The 13,432-nt window shown below is 30.6% G+C and overlaps 1 pseudogene; it reads left to right on the top strand.

Moving 5' to 3' along the window:
* Positions 1–233: 233 nt before the first annotated feature.
* On the top strand, positions 234–12,951 carry LOC149534330 (fe(II)/2-oxoglutarate-dependent dioxygenase 4-like; annotated as a pseudogene).
* The last annotated feature ends 481 nt before the right edge of the window (positions 12,952–13,432 follow it).

The following is a 13,432-nucleotide window of genomic DNA, read 5'->3' as shown; positions in this document are numbered from 1 at the left end:
ATGACCTTTATGGCGCATTCATTAGTCAACAAAATGACTGATAGACAATCACCATCAAGGACATGCAAGCCACCTGGAAAGAAAAAAACACATGCCTGTAAGGTTCAGAATACCATTATTTACTCTATTACGTATTCTTTCTGTATCTGACAAATATTAAGAATCAATTTATGTGGATCTATCTTTGAGTATATTATTTCTTCATTTTTTAGAACTTCTTAATCGTTCAAGGGATGGATTTTATGGGAGTGAAAGGCATGATAGAAAAAGGGTTGGATCGAGTTCATCAACGTTTTCTAAGAAGTCCAAATGTTTCAGAGGATGAAGAGCAGGAGACCATACCAGTTATTGATCTCCACGATGGAGTAGATGCAGATATCAGTAGTCCTTTTGGCCTCTCTCACAATCTTGTGGAGGCCATCGCTCGAGCTTGTCATGAATGGGGTTGCTTTCAGGCATGCAACTTCATCATCCTCTCCTCTCTTTTCTCTCTTCATTTTTATGCCCTACTGTCTGCACAGCCATTACTCTTCGGCAGCAGCAATGAATATTAAGATTTTTGAATTTCTTATTATAGTTTAACGGTTTCCATACTTTTGACTGTGACTGTTTGACTGTTTTTCTTTATCAAAGTTGTATACAACTTATTTAATTTTATTTATCATTGAATCTTATTTTCTTAGATTGCTTATTCATTTTGATAATAGATTATTTTAACTAAAAGGTGGATAAATTTTTTATTGAATATCAAAGAGAGCAGAACAAAATAAGAAACAAAGGGAACTATACAGTTTTATCTTGGTCCACAAGTCGAACCAGCATTTAAGATAAATCAAGGGGAAGCATCCTATGATCAATAATATCTCAAGCCAGCCCTTGCTCCGAGGCCCATTTAGCTAGACAATCAGCCACACGATTCCACTCACAAGGGATATGCATAAAAGACACAGAATCTAGAGAATTGCATAACTGAATGATTTTTCGAATAACCAGAGCCAAATGCCAATCCACATGCACAAGGTCCCTTTTATTCAATAAATTCACAACCACTTGCAAGTTAGTCTCACAGATGATTCTTTTCCAGCCACGTTGACAACACAGTTCCATTGCAACCAAGATAGCTAGGGCTTCCATGAGGTTATTAGTATGGTAACCTTTGTGTATAGAAAATAGAAACTGAATATCACTAGAACTATCATGCCCAACTCTCCCAATACCAACTGAACTAGGATTTCCCCAAGAAGAACCATTAGTGTTGATTTTAAGAATGCTCGCCTTAGGAGGAGACCAATGTCCCTGACGATTAATATGTTGAGAGTGTTTCTTAGCTCTATTCCTAAAGCGAGTGTGGGGGACTAAGGGAGTGCAGCCCTGAAGAGGAAAGGAGAGGCGAGAGTAAATACCAACATCTCTAGGATCCATATCCCCACCAATATCACATTTAGCTAGGAGAATTTCCTACAGAGAATTAACAATTTTTCGCCACAAGTTTCTGATCTCAAACTGCAAATCAGGAAAGATATTCCTATTCCTCTCAAGCCAAACATGCCATAAAATAAGGTAAGGGCCGATAGTCCACGCAACCTGAAGAAAACAAGTTTTGGAAGGGGAATGGCCCAAACGGTCCCAGAATTCAAACAAAGAGGAAACATGCTAGCACATGCATCCCCACACACTCCACTAGAAGTGCCAAATCTGTTTGGCAAAGGGGCGTTGGAAAAAAAAGTGAGATACAGTCTCTTCACTATTATGATAGAAAACACAGATGGAAGGCCCTGGAAGCCTCACTTGCAAAGATTATCCCAAGTAAGACAATGATTGTAAACCAAAATCCAGAGGAAAAAGTTACACTTAGGCCAGGAAAAACTATTCCAAACTTTCTTCCACCAAGAGACCTCCACCTCGCTAAAAAGTTTCTTCGTCAACGCAAGGTACCTAGAAGAATCAGAATACTTGCTAGAAGAAGCACCTCCCAAGCCAAAACATCAGGTTCCTGCAGTGAGCTGCACTCCATAGAAGCCAATATCTGAGAAATTTCCAACCGATCCTGCAGAGAGCCACACAATGGCCAATTGATTGTTATTCAAAGTATTGATTTCTTTTATCATGCTTACTTAGATCTTGATTCTAATCTCTCAAAATGAACAGTGGAAAATTAAATTAAAATATAAAAGAACAATTGTGCATTAAGTTTAGATAAATACATTGTTGAAATATTAATTTTACAACTATATATATATATATATATATATATAGGTTTTTAAATTTTTATTTTTTTTGTTATGTGTATGTTCATACATGTTTGCATACATAAGTTTAATTTCTCTTTGTTTGATGTTGTTTTACTTTTTCTATTTTGAAATTTTTTTTGGTTGGTTTTGATCTTGTTAGCCTCAAAGTGTGTTTTCTTGATCTTTTCCCTGACCCTCCTCTTCGTCTTTTTATTCTTTTCTTAAATCTGCAATCTACAATCTTAGTTTTTCTTTTTGGCTCTCTTACATTTTCATGGTAAATCATATAGTACAATGCTAAAAAGTTGCTAGACAATGAGAAAAAAATGAGAAAAAATTTTTTTTGTTCTAAATATAGATTTTGCATGTAAATTTAGAATTGTACCAGTGTAGTGCCTACCCTCATTCACATCTTTTCTGGACATTGTTATTATTATCAGACTTTAATAGACTACTTTTATGTTGATGGATTAGTGGTATTGTTTTGACACTATCAGATATTATGATATGGATTCAGTTGATATATGATGAGATCATTTAGACTTTACATTTCATGTATGTATGATGATCATTACATTGTTTTCATTTATTAATGATGATTAGTTAGATGGTATATTATCTCATGTGTATGGATACTTACCCCATACTTGCATGTGTATGGTGTGCGTGTTTTCTTATTGTATGGTGTTTCTGATGTGGTTAAGGAAGGGAGTCATAGTCACCTGCTTAGTCGAGATCTACACGATGCACCACTTCTTGCCATTGTCTGTTTAGCTTAGCATTATATATATTGTATGTACATGCATGGTTTTTTTGCAGGTTGCAGGTACCAGGTATCGACTTCCCTGAATTGCCAGGATGAGCGTACCCTATTATACTATCTCAATGATAAGAGAAAGTAGATTAATTCTCAAGTCCAAATCCCAAACCTTTAAACCAATTGTCCTAAAGAGGTAGGACAAGGATTTGGATATTTTACCCACCGAATGTGTCGGATGACATGATTCGTGATTTTTAACCCTTTAGACTAATTTTGTATGATTTGTTCTATGATGGGTTTTCATATTTTATCTTGGAGGTCTATGGTGAATTTTCTATTAATTAAGTCTTATTAAATAGATTTAATTAATAAATTAATTATTTGCGAAAATTAATATAAAATACCATGTTATTTGATATTTTGATTGTAATTAATTAAATGAGAATTATTGAGGAAAATGAATTAAATAAAAGAAAATTAGAAATTAAAATTAATAATAATTATAAAATAATAATAAAGTAATAAATAAATAATAATAATAAAATTTATAAAAGTTAAAATGAAAGTTATAAATATTTAAATAGAAATTATATAAAAAGTGGATTGGAGTTATAAGCTTGCATGGGAGTTAACGCACTTCTCTATTTCTCAGGTGTCAACAACACGGAGGTTAGTGCATTAATTAAGCACATGGTGTCTACAACCCTATGGCTCATCAAAAAGGTTGGAAAAGACCCATGCTTAGTTGGTGACACCTTCTAGCTATTTCTAGAAGCATTCTAGAGGTTTCCTGAGAGCTCTTTATATTGAAGCATTCTTAGAAGCTTAGACATAGCATTGGAGAGCAATTGGAGCATTGGAGGACTCGAGAACTCTGAAGAGGGGAGCTTGCTCTACGGGTTTTCTAAGGAAGAGCGAATTAGCATCAGAATCCAGGTAGATTCTTGTGATTTTACTTATGCTATTTCCGCATCTTGCATTCCCTGTCTTCTTCGTGTCTTCCATATGTTTTCTAAAGATTTTCCTATTTTGATTGTATGCATTATTGCCATGGTTAGTTAAGATCTTTTATGAGAAAACCCTCTTACGTAGATTTGAGAAATTGGATATGTTGCTTTCATACCCCAGAGTTGATTTTGAACTCGATGTACATGTATCTGTATATGATTCAAGAATTAATTATTTATTGTTGATTAAAATTCCAATATATATATATATATATATATATATAAACATTTGATTGAAAATGAAAATTAGGAAAAGTTACATACAATGAAACGTTCTATCTATAAAAGAAAATTTACAAAAAATATATATATATAAAAATAGATATGTACTGGAGGTGGGACGAAATGCACCCACCCCCACGACCTCGTACTCTAACGACTTTAAATGTGCAAGGTACCTGCACATCGCAGAGTACCTGCGAATGGGGTGGGTCTCTCTGAATACTACCATGCCCCCCTCTTATTCCATATCTGACGGCATCATACTGCGAGTTTCACAAAGGGCCTATGACCCACAGACCGCACGTATTAGTGTCCGCAGTGACTTAGAAGGCAATTAAATTTATTGGGATGACCCCTTACTCCATCTTCTTTCTTACTATTCGCAGCTTGTGGTATTGTACGCATGGAGAAACAATCTCCATATATACTGCCGCACAGCTAAGATAGGTCGCATGACCATCATACGTGGGCAGGTATATTGATAAGGTAGCGACATTATATTAGAGATTGTAGGATAGAATTCGTGATTAGGTTTTTTTTAAGTTATAATAAATTCAATCAATATAAGTTTTTGATTAGTTAATCGGGTATTTAGAGTAAAGCGATAACGATTAAATATTATTATAATTAGCCTTAGTTAATATTATTTAGTATATTAAATGACATTTAATATATTAGATAATTATTATTTTATAAGATATTGATCGATGAACAACGGTTATTAATTTAACTAATCACTGATAAACAAATTATGAGAATTTGTTCATAGTAGAAAAAAGTAAATTAATTATTTAGACATTAACATAAATCAAATTTAAAGATACAAAGCTAATTTGCTAAGGGTGGAAGATAGATAATATTTGCATTCATCCATGTTATTTGAAGCACAATGTGGGTGGTTATTTAAGTAACGTTTAGTCCTTGAATATTTAGAAAATTAAAATTCTAAGAGTTAGAAGGAAAAACTTTTATCTATCAAACAAATACATGGGTTAGGGAAAAAGGTGAAATTTTTCCACTTAATATAATTTGGAAAAAACCTAAACTGAGACTTTTAAATTCAAATTTGGAAACTTAGCAAAACCAAAACATGTGTTTACATTGTGTATTCTTTATGCTATTGTTTTGGGTTTTGGGTTGACTAGTGTTGACTAGTATAGGACGTCTACCAGAGGCTTGGGGGTTATGTGATTGTGATGTCATGATGATGTTTTAATCTCGATCTTTATAAACCCAACCATGGTTATGTGATGGAATGCTGTATGTATTGGTTGTGATTACTGATTGCTATAGTTGAGATTCTTGTGTATGAGACTCTTGACCTAACCATTATTTTGGTCATCGATCAATTATCCTTGATTATTTTCTAGTCCCCATGATGGGACTGAGATGTGGATTTATTCTTGATGATGTCATGATGTGACATGTTTGACTCAACCATTTTTGGAGTCTTTGATCAGTATGATTGAGATATATTTTGGTTATTGAGAACCATTGGATACTTTGATTATCAGTGATACTTTAGTTGCCAATAGAGAGCTGTTGTATTCATGATTTTCTATGGATGTTTGCTCATGAAGATTTGATGCTTTTATGCATATTTGATTATTTTATTATAGATTATCTTTTGTGATTTTGAGATTTATGATTCCATGAGCATTAGGGTAGGATATCTACATGTAGTGACGGGAAGTGGCTTGCAATGGGGGACGGGTCTCTAAGAGGCTGCCAGGGTAACTCATTGTAAGTTGGATTAATAAGTGATAACTTTCACACCTAATACTAACCGAATGAACCTAAAAAGATAAGTTTTTTGTTCTCACCCATGCCTTGAGTGCTTGTACAGGCTAGGATGGGAGTAGTGAGATGCATGGTTGCGACCTTGCATTTTGTAGTATGCCTCGTCTGTATGAGAGGATACTAGTGGCCGCATGAAATCAGTATGGACCCGTGGATTTTAGCTAACTGCCAGGGTAACTTGTACGTGATAATTGTGATGAAACTTTTTCGCTTGCATAGTAGGTTCCTACATGTCATTGTGTGCCTCTGGGATTAGATGTCAGATTTTGTGATTGGAACCTTTGAGTTAGTATACTTTTAGGATTCCTGGACTTATGGAGATTTGTGCTATGTGATTTTGATAGCCTATTCGGGACTTGAGATTATCTCCTTAGCACAGTGGGAGTGGACCACTTTGGTACCACGCGGTCGGGTGGTAGTGTATTTTCCACTCTTATCATTTTGAGATTCATTGAGACATCGTGGCTGATGTGTCCTTCATGATGGTGGATGTGTATCCTTTTTCATTGATGATTAGCATATGTTAGATGATATTATCTTATGCTTTTATTTGCATGTTAGATTACTTTCTACAGATGATGTTGTATATATTAGGAGTGACATTCCTACTATGTTAGTACCGATGATCTCTTTGGTGATTTGGAATGTTACGCACGGAGGGATGGCTAGGATCCACGATGGTCTAATGATGCTATTGACGGTTGGGAGGAATCGTGCACTTAGTTTATTATGTTTGATCTTATGATGCATGTTTATATCTTCTATGATGGTGTATCATGTGATTGTCTTTACTTGATGTATCATGGATTAGAATATGATAATGTACCTTATTCTACATATGTATATTCTTTGTGCCTATCATACCCTGTGACATGTACAGTGGATGAATGTGTATTCTAGAATATAATTCAGAATGGACATTTGTATATTGGATGTATCATTATTATTTCATGTGGATGTTGTACTAGATGGATTCATGTATGTAATTCAACGTTAAGGGATCTTAAAGAATGTAATCTGTTATTTATGTTATGTTTACTTTCCGATGGACATTGCTATTGCTTCCGTTATTGTGCAAAAGTTATATGTGATGTTTACTATCATAAAAAGAAAATTGCTTCTAAACTTAGTGAAATTCTAGGTTAATTCTTTGGGTCCCTTGGCGGGGCATTACAACCAGAGGTTTCAAGATCTAAAATTTGTTCTCTGTTTTCAAAGACTTCTATTAAGTAAGACTACCGTAATGCATTTAATACCCCTGATCATTTATTCGGTTCATCTTTTATCATGTGAACAATATCTTGTGATTCATTGGATTAATACAAATACATTTGTGTGTATCAAAAATAATTCATTACTCACTAGACAGTCAATATCTGTAGACAACATGAATAGTAAGAAATGAAAATTTCAGATTTTATAACGTTAGCTTACTTTTTTTTTGTTGATTGAATTTGATGATAGGTTATAAATAGTTATCTGCTTCCATTTTTACCCATCTCTTTATAAGAAAGAAGTATAAATTAAAATATAAAAACTAAAATAAAAATAATCACATAATCTAATCCAGAAAAACCTGGAAACTGCAAATTAAAATATGAGTGGCTTTTGAATTTAAATGCATTTGTCGAGATCTGTATTTATGGAGTAAAAATGATTGCAGGTGGTGAATCATGGAATTGCAGCGTCCATAATGAATGAAATGATGGAGGCATCTCGTGAGTTTTTTGAGTTACCAGATGAAGAGAAAATGAAGTACTTTAGTTTGGACGTAATGTCAAATTTTCGCTATGCATCGAGCTTCAACTTGCAGAAGGATGAAACCATTTCTTTCTGGCCCAACACTCCCTCCTCATTTAGGTAACCATATTTTTTATTATTTTTATCTACATCTTTAACAAATTTATGTTTAGTTACTTTCATCAAGTTTTTACAAATTTATGTTTAGCTACAAATTTTTGTACAACCTGAGTTGGCCTAGGGGTAGAGAACTTGTATTCTTGAAAGAGAGGTCACAAGTTCAAATCCCACTGGGGGGTAGGGTATGTATGCCTCGTTTGTAGTGCCAAGCACCTCTCGAAAAAGAGTATGAGGTAGTCCCATATCATTGTCACCATATGTAAACTCAAAAACTATGGCATAGTGTCGTGGACTATAAAACCACCTTTCTTTCTTCTTTCAATCAAAATCGAATATAAATTTCTAACGGTGGTAAGGAAAATTGGAATAAGGCACGCAGAACGCATTGAACACTGCTGACATTGATGGAATTTTGACAAAACTAAAACAAAAAACAAGGAAAGATTATAAAATAGCAAAGAGTCTTAAGAATTTTAAACTTTTAGGTGAAACCTTTTTCTTGTAATCAAGCTAAATAATTTTCTTGTAATCAAGCTAAATAATTTTCATTACTACAGAAAATATTCAAATTTTCTTCCGCTTGCCAAAACATAATCATGATTATTGTATGTCCGTATGCCATATTTGATGTTTTTAGCTTTGAAAAATAATCATAATTTTAGCAAGAAGACGAGAGAAAAAAAAGGTTTTCAGTTTTAATATTTTAAAATTATTTTATTACTGAATACAGTGATTTCATTTCATTGATGTTATCCCAATATTTATATCTGTCAACCAATATGGGTATCTATTTGGTCAATTTTTATCCCATCTTTATCATTTGTTCATGATTGACTTTTACGGGTGTGGATTTGATAGATGTTATAGTGGAAAAGCATGTTATTATCAGTTTAATCATTTTTTAACAATTCATCAGTTTAATCAATCTCAAACAATTCTCTCTTTATAGTTGTTATAATCAAGAAATGTAGATACTTATCATCTTTATTGTTTTCAACATGAGTAGTTATATATACCATTAATTTCAACTTCTAGAAGTTCTAATATAATTGATATAATTAGGAGACAAATCATTACCTATTTAAATATTGACACTTGATATAACCATTTGTGTACATCTAAAAATGAGCAATAGGTTGTGGAATGTAAGAGGAATTATGAAAATTATTTTGAAATAAGCATTGTCAAAACTCTTAAAGATTATTCTTTAAAGAGTTTACCATAAAAAATCAACGTTGTTAAAAATGTGTCATTCTATAAAGCAATCAAAATTACCTCTACAAGTTCATTCTAAGAAAAATTAAAGTTCAAAACTAAACTCGTTGAAAAGGAAATAAATTTTTAAATATATAATTATCATAAAAATAAATAAATTAACATTTACATTAAAATTTTAATCATATGATTTATTCCTTATCACATTTAAATAACTCTATAATATTTAATGTTAAATCTAATTAAGTCATTCATAATATAATATTTTTAATATTTTTAAAAAAAAGTTACATATTTTATATTTCATATATATTTGTGCATTATATCTTAACAAAAAATCTATTTTAATAGAATTTCTATCTTACAATGTTTTTAAAAAATCTACAAATATACATATTTGGAATTTTAAAAAGTTTTTAAAATGAGACAAATTACAATGCTAAAAAGAAAGTATCAAAATGAATAATTCAAAATTGAAAAAAAATTTAAATGAGTTTTTAACTAACATGGTCTTAAAACTTTTGAGCAAAAAACTAAATTGCTTAATTAATGAACATACCATCAACCTCACCAGTCTCTATCTATTCTAATCTTGATGACTTTAGTATCGTTGAAATTTGTCACCCTTAACATTATTGTATTTGCTATAGGCTCATACTATTGTACAGTTCAACATATTAATTTTTTACATCTCAACCAATTAGATCTAATTATTTTCCTTTCTAATTTTAAGTTTTGATTTTTGGATTGTTTATATACGAATTTTTCAGCATCTAAATTTCTTTAAAATATTTTACGTGAACTTGATTGGCTCTTATATTTGGGGTCTTATAAGAGCAATTTTTCTAGAAGCACTACCCATAATTTTAGCATTCACTTAAAAAAATTAACATTGTATGAAAATAAATAGTTTTGGGTTTGTAAATGTTAATTTTATCACCAGTTACTCTAATATTTGACTATATTAGATTTTAAATACTTTAATTTGTGAAAGATGACAATTAACTAATGTATAAATTAAATATAGTGTTTGTGAAAAAGGGTATAATAATAAATGAAAAGGTAAAATTATAGTATAAATAATTATATCTTTTTAAAAATACTTTGTTATTAGACTAAAATCTAGTACAATTTTATGATTATCTAGGGCTAAAATCTCTACATCTTAATACAATTTATTTTATAAATGTTTAGCTATCTATAGTCAAAAAAATATTAATGGATTAATATACTAATATACTAAAATACAATTCATTAGTTATAATAGTATCATTGCATTTATGTGAAATTTGAATTTTTTATATTAATTTTTTATTTAAAATATATATCAAATATTAATCAAATAGTAATTAAATTATATTTAATATTATCAATTTTTTACTTCATTATTCTAATTAATTAAAACTATTATAATCTATGGCAAATACAAGCGACTAGGTGGCACTTGTTAGTACTTTTGATAGAAAAAGTACTACTATGTAATTGGTTCTTTAATTAAAATCTATTTAAGATGAATACATAATATTTTTAGAATTATTAATTAGATTTTAAATCTTAAAATTTTACCTATATTCATGTTATTAATATATTCTACATTACTATTTGTTAATAGTTTTTACTACAAATGAAAGCAACTACTTAATGTGACACTTGTTAACATATTTGAACATTGGTAGTTGATATATCCAAAAATTATTTACATATTTGAACATTGGTGGTTGATATACTCAACCATTATTTACATATTTAGAAATTGGTGGTTGATATACTCAACCATTATTTACATCTTTGAAAATTGGTGATTGATATATTCAAGGAGTATCACTCTAACTAATCTTTAAAAATTCTAATTTAGTTGTAACGGATAAACAATTCAGTCTCCCCAAACTCTAGCAATTGTAATCTTGATAACTAATATAATCAAGACATGTGACATATTACCCTTACCATTATTGTATTTGTATCATAGGCTATACTATTGCAATCAGTTATTAAATTTTTCTATCTCAACTAATTAGTACATTTCATTTTAATTTGAACTTTTAATTGTTGTATTGTTTATTTATGAGATTTTTAATTTTTAAAATTTTAAAATCTATTTTACTTGAATTTTATTGACTTATAAATTTGAGTCTTATAGGAGCAAGCACTGATATTTTAGAATGTAAAAATATTTTGTTATGTAAAACTATTAAATCAATAATATTTACTATATTATACAATTATTTTAATAACATATTTTCTTTTATAATAAGTTGTGATTATATTTTATATAATAATTTTTTATTTTAAATAAAATATTAATACTTTAAGATACAACTTAATACTACAATGCCATTTATATTTAATTATATATATTTAATTAAAAATATTATTTTTCTAAATTAAAAATTAAATTTTTAATGTAAAAGTATAATTTAAATAATTTAAAAATTAATCAAATTTTATAATATTAATAAAATTTTATCAAAGTTTTAACTTTACTAATCTGTCTAATTAAGCTATTATAAATTATGGTAAATACATGCCATTATATGACACTTGTCTACACACTTAAACATTAACAATTGATATAATTAAGAAAATACTATCAGCCTCTCCAATCTCTAGCCATTCTTATCTTGATACCTATTATAATTAAGACATGACTAATATCTACATATTTATAAGTTAAAATTATCCTCTCCAAAACAATAATATGACATCAGGTGATCAATACTTTTCTCTAAGATTATTATTATTATTTATTATTTAAATTTAAAAATGTCGAACTATATGATCAATTATATTCTTGGCTACTGAACAGAAATAAGAACACATTATTCTCACTTTGCAGGAAATCGAATGTGAATTTTTGTTATCAGATGCATGGAGTGGTAAGGAAGCTTTTTGATGCGATTTTACAAAGCCTTGGGCTCTCAGAAAAGTATATTGAAGAAGTGTTTACATAGTATTCTTAGATTATGGTGTGCAATTACTATCCCAAATGTCCAGAGCCTGAGTCCACTCTTGGTGTAGGGAGTCACACAGACCCAGGTTGGCTAACTTCATTGATGCAAGATGACGTCAGTGGTTTACAGGTTCTCCATGAAGATCGCTGGATCATAGTCAAGCCTATTCCCCATGCTCTTGTCATCAATCTCGGTGATGTACTCCAGGTAATTAATTTCTATTCTTCTCGGTAGTAAAACTTGAGCGAGATATTTACAAATTGGGAATATAATCCTCAGCATTAACTAGAATACTCCATATAATGAGGAACACAAAGCTTGTGAAAGTTTCAATATTGGAAATATGGAGTGGACGATCATTATAGTCCACATAGAATTTGGATGATGATATCAAATAATATTAATTTTTTCACTCACTATTTATTTCCTTAATCTACACAAACATTAGGGTTTTCTTTGTCTTTCAGCTAAGGAGGAGTGCTAATTGTGATGAAATTTGGAATAGGTACTGAGTAACGAAAAATACAAGAGTGTAGAGCATCGGGCCATCGTTAATGGAAGAGAAAATTGGATATCTGTGGCAACGTCGTATGGTCCATCTATGGATGCCACTATCAGGCCTGCTCTTGAGCTTCTGTTGAATGGTTGTAAGCCTGCTTATAGAGAAATCATTTATAAAGAATATATGAAAATGATTCTAAGTGGGTCTCTTGAAGAGAAACGTTCATCTGATTTCCATCGCTTGGAAATACAATGAAATGGAGGCTGAAATAGATTGTGAACATATATCTATATATAATTTGTTTTGACAAATTATAGTGTTGTATTCTCTTTAAAAAAGATAGAAATCCATTTTTAGCTTATATTATATAAATTGAGGAATAATAGTCCCTCTTGTAAAATAATATGTAATACTTCAGCTGAGATGATGCTTGATAAATGTTACATGTTCAATAACTATTTGAATGTATGACTATAAGTTGGAACTATGATATGCAGGATAATAAAAGTTCTATTGATATAAGCTTCATAATGTTATCTATGAAGGCATGTATGCTAAGAGCATTTAGCTTGCATTTACTTGATTGACTGTTCTTGTAACATGTGCTTTGAACTCATTCAAATAGATGTACATAAATGCTTTTTGTCTTTTCTTAAATTTCTTTTCCTTTTCAGAATGCAACAACTTATATCAAAATAATATTGTTTACTCTTGTTAGGAACTTGTGTGTTCCTTCTGTTTATTTTGTTAGAGTAGTGTTGTTGGACGCATATGCTTTGTAAGTCGTCCCGTGAGTATATTTTATTATCCCACATGCATAGGTAGTATTACTTTTCTAGATCGTACTCAGTATATAAGAATAGGTTGAGGCCCTTGATGGGCAC

Source organism: Cupressus sempervirens, chromosome 10 (assembly GCF_028749045.1).
Source record: "Cupressus sempervirens isolate cs-2001-9-10 chromosome 10, ASM2874904v1, whole genome shotgun sequence".
NCBI lineage: Eukaryota > Viridiplantae > Streptophyta > Pinopsida > Cupressales > Cupressaceae > Cupressus > Cupressus sempervirens.
Note: the sequence above shows the minus strand (reverse complement) of the source record. Positions and strands in the feature narration are given on the sequence as shown.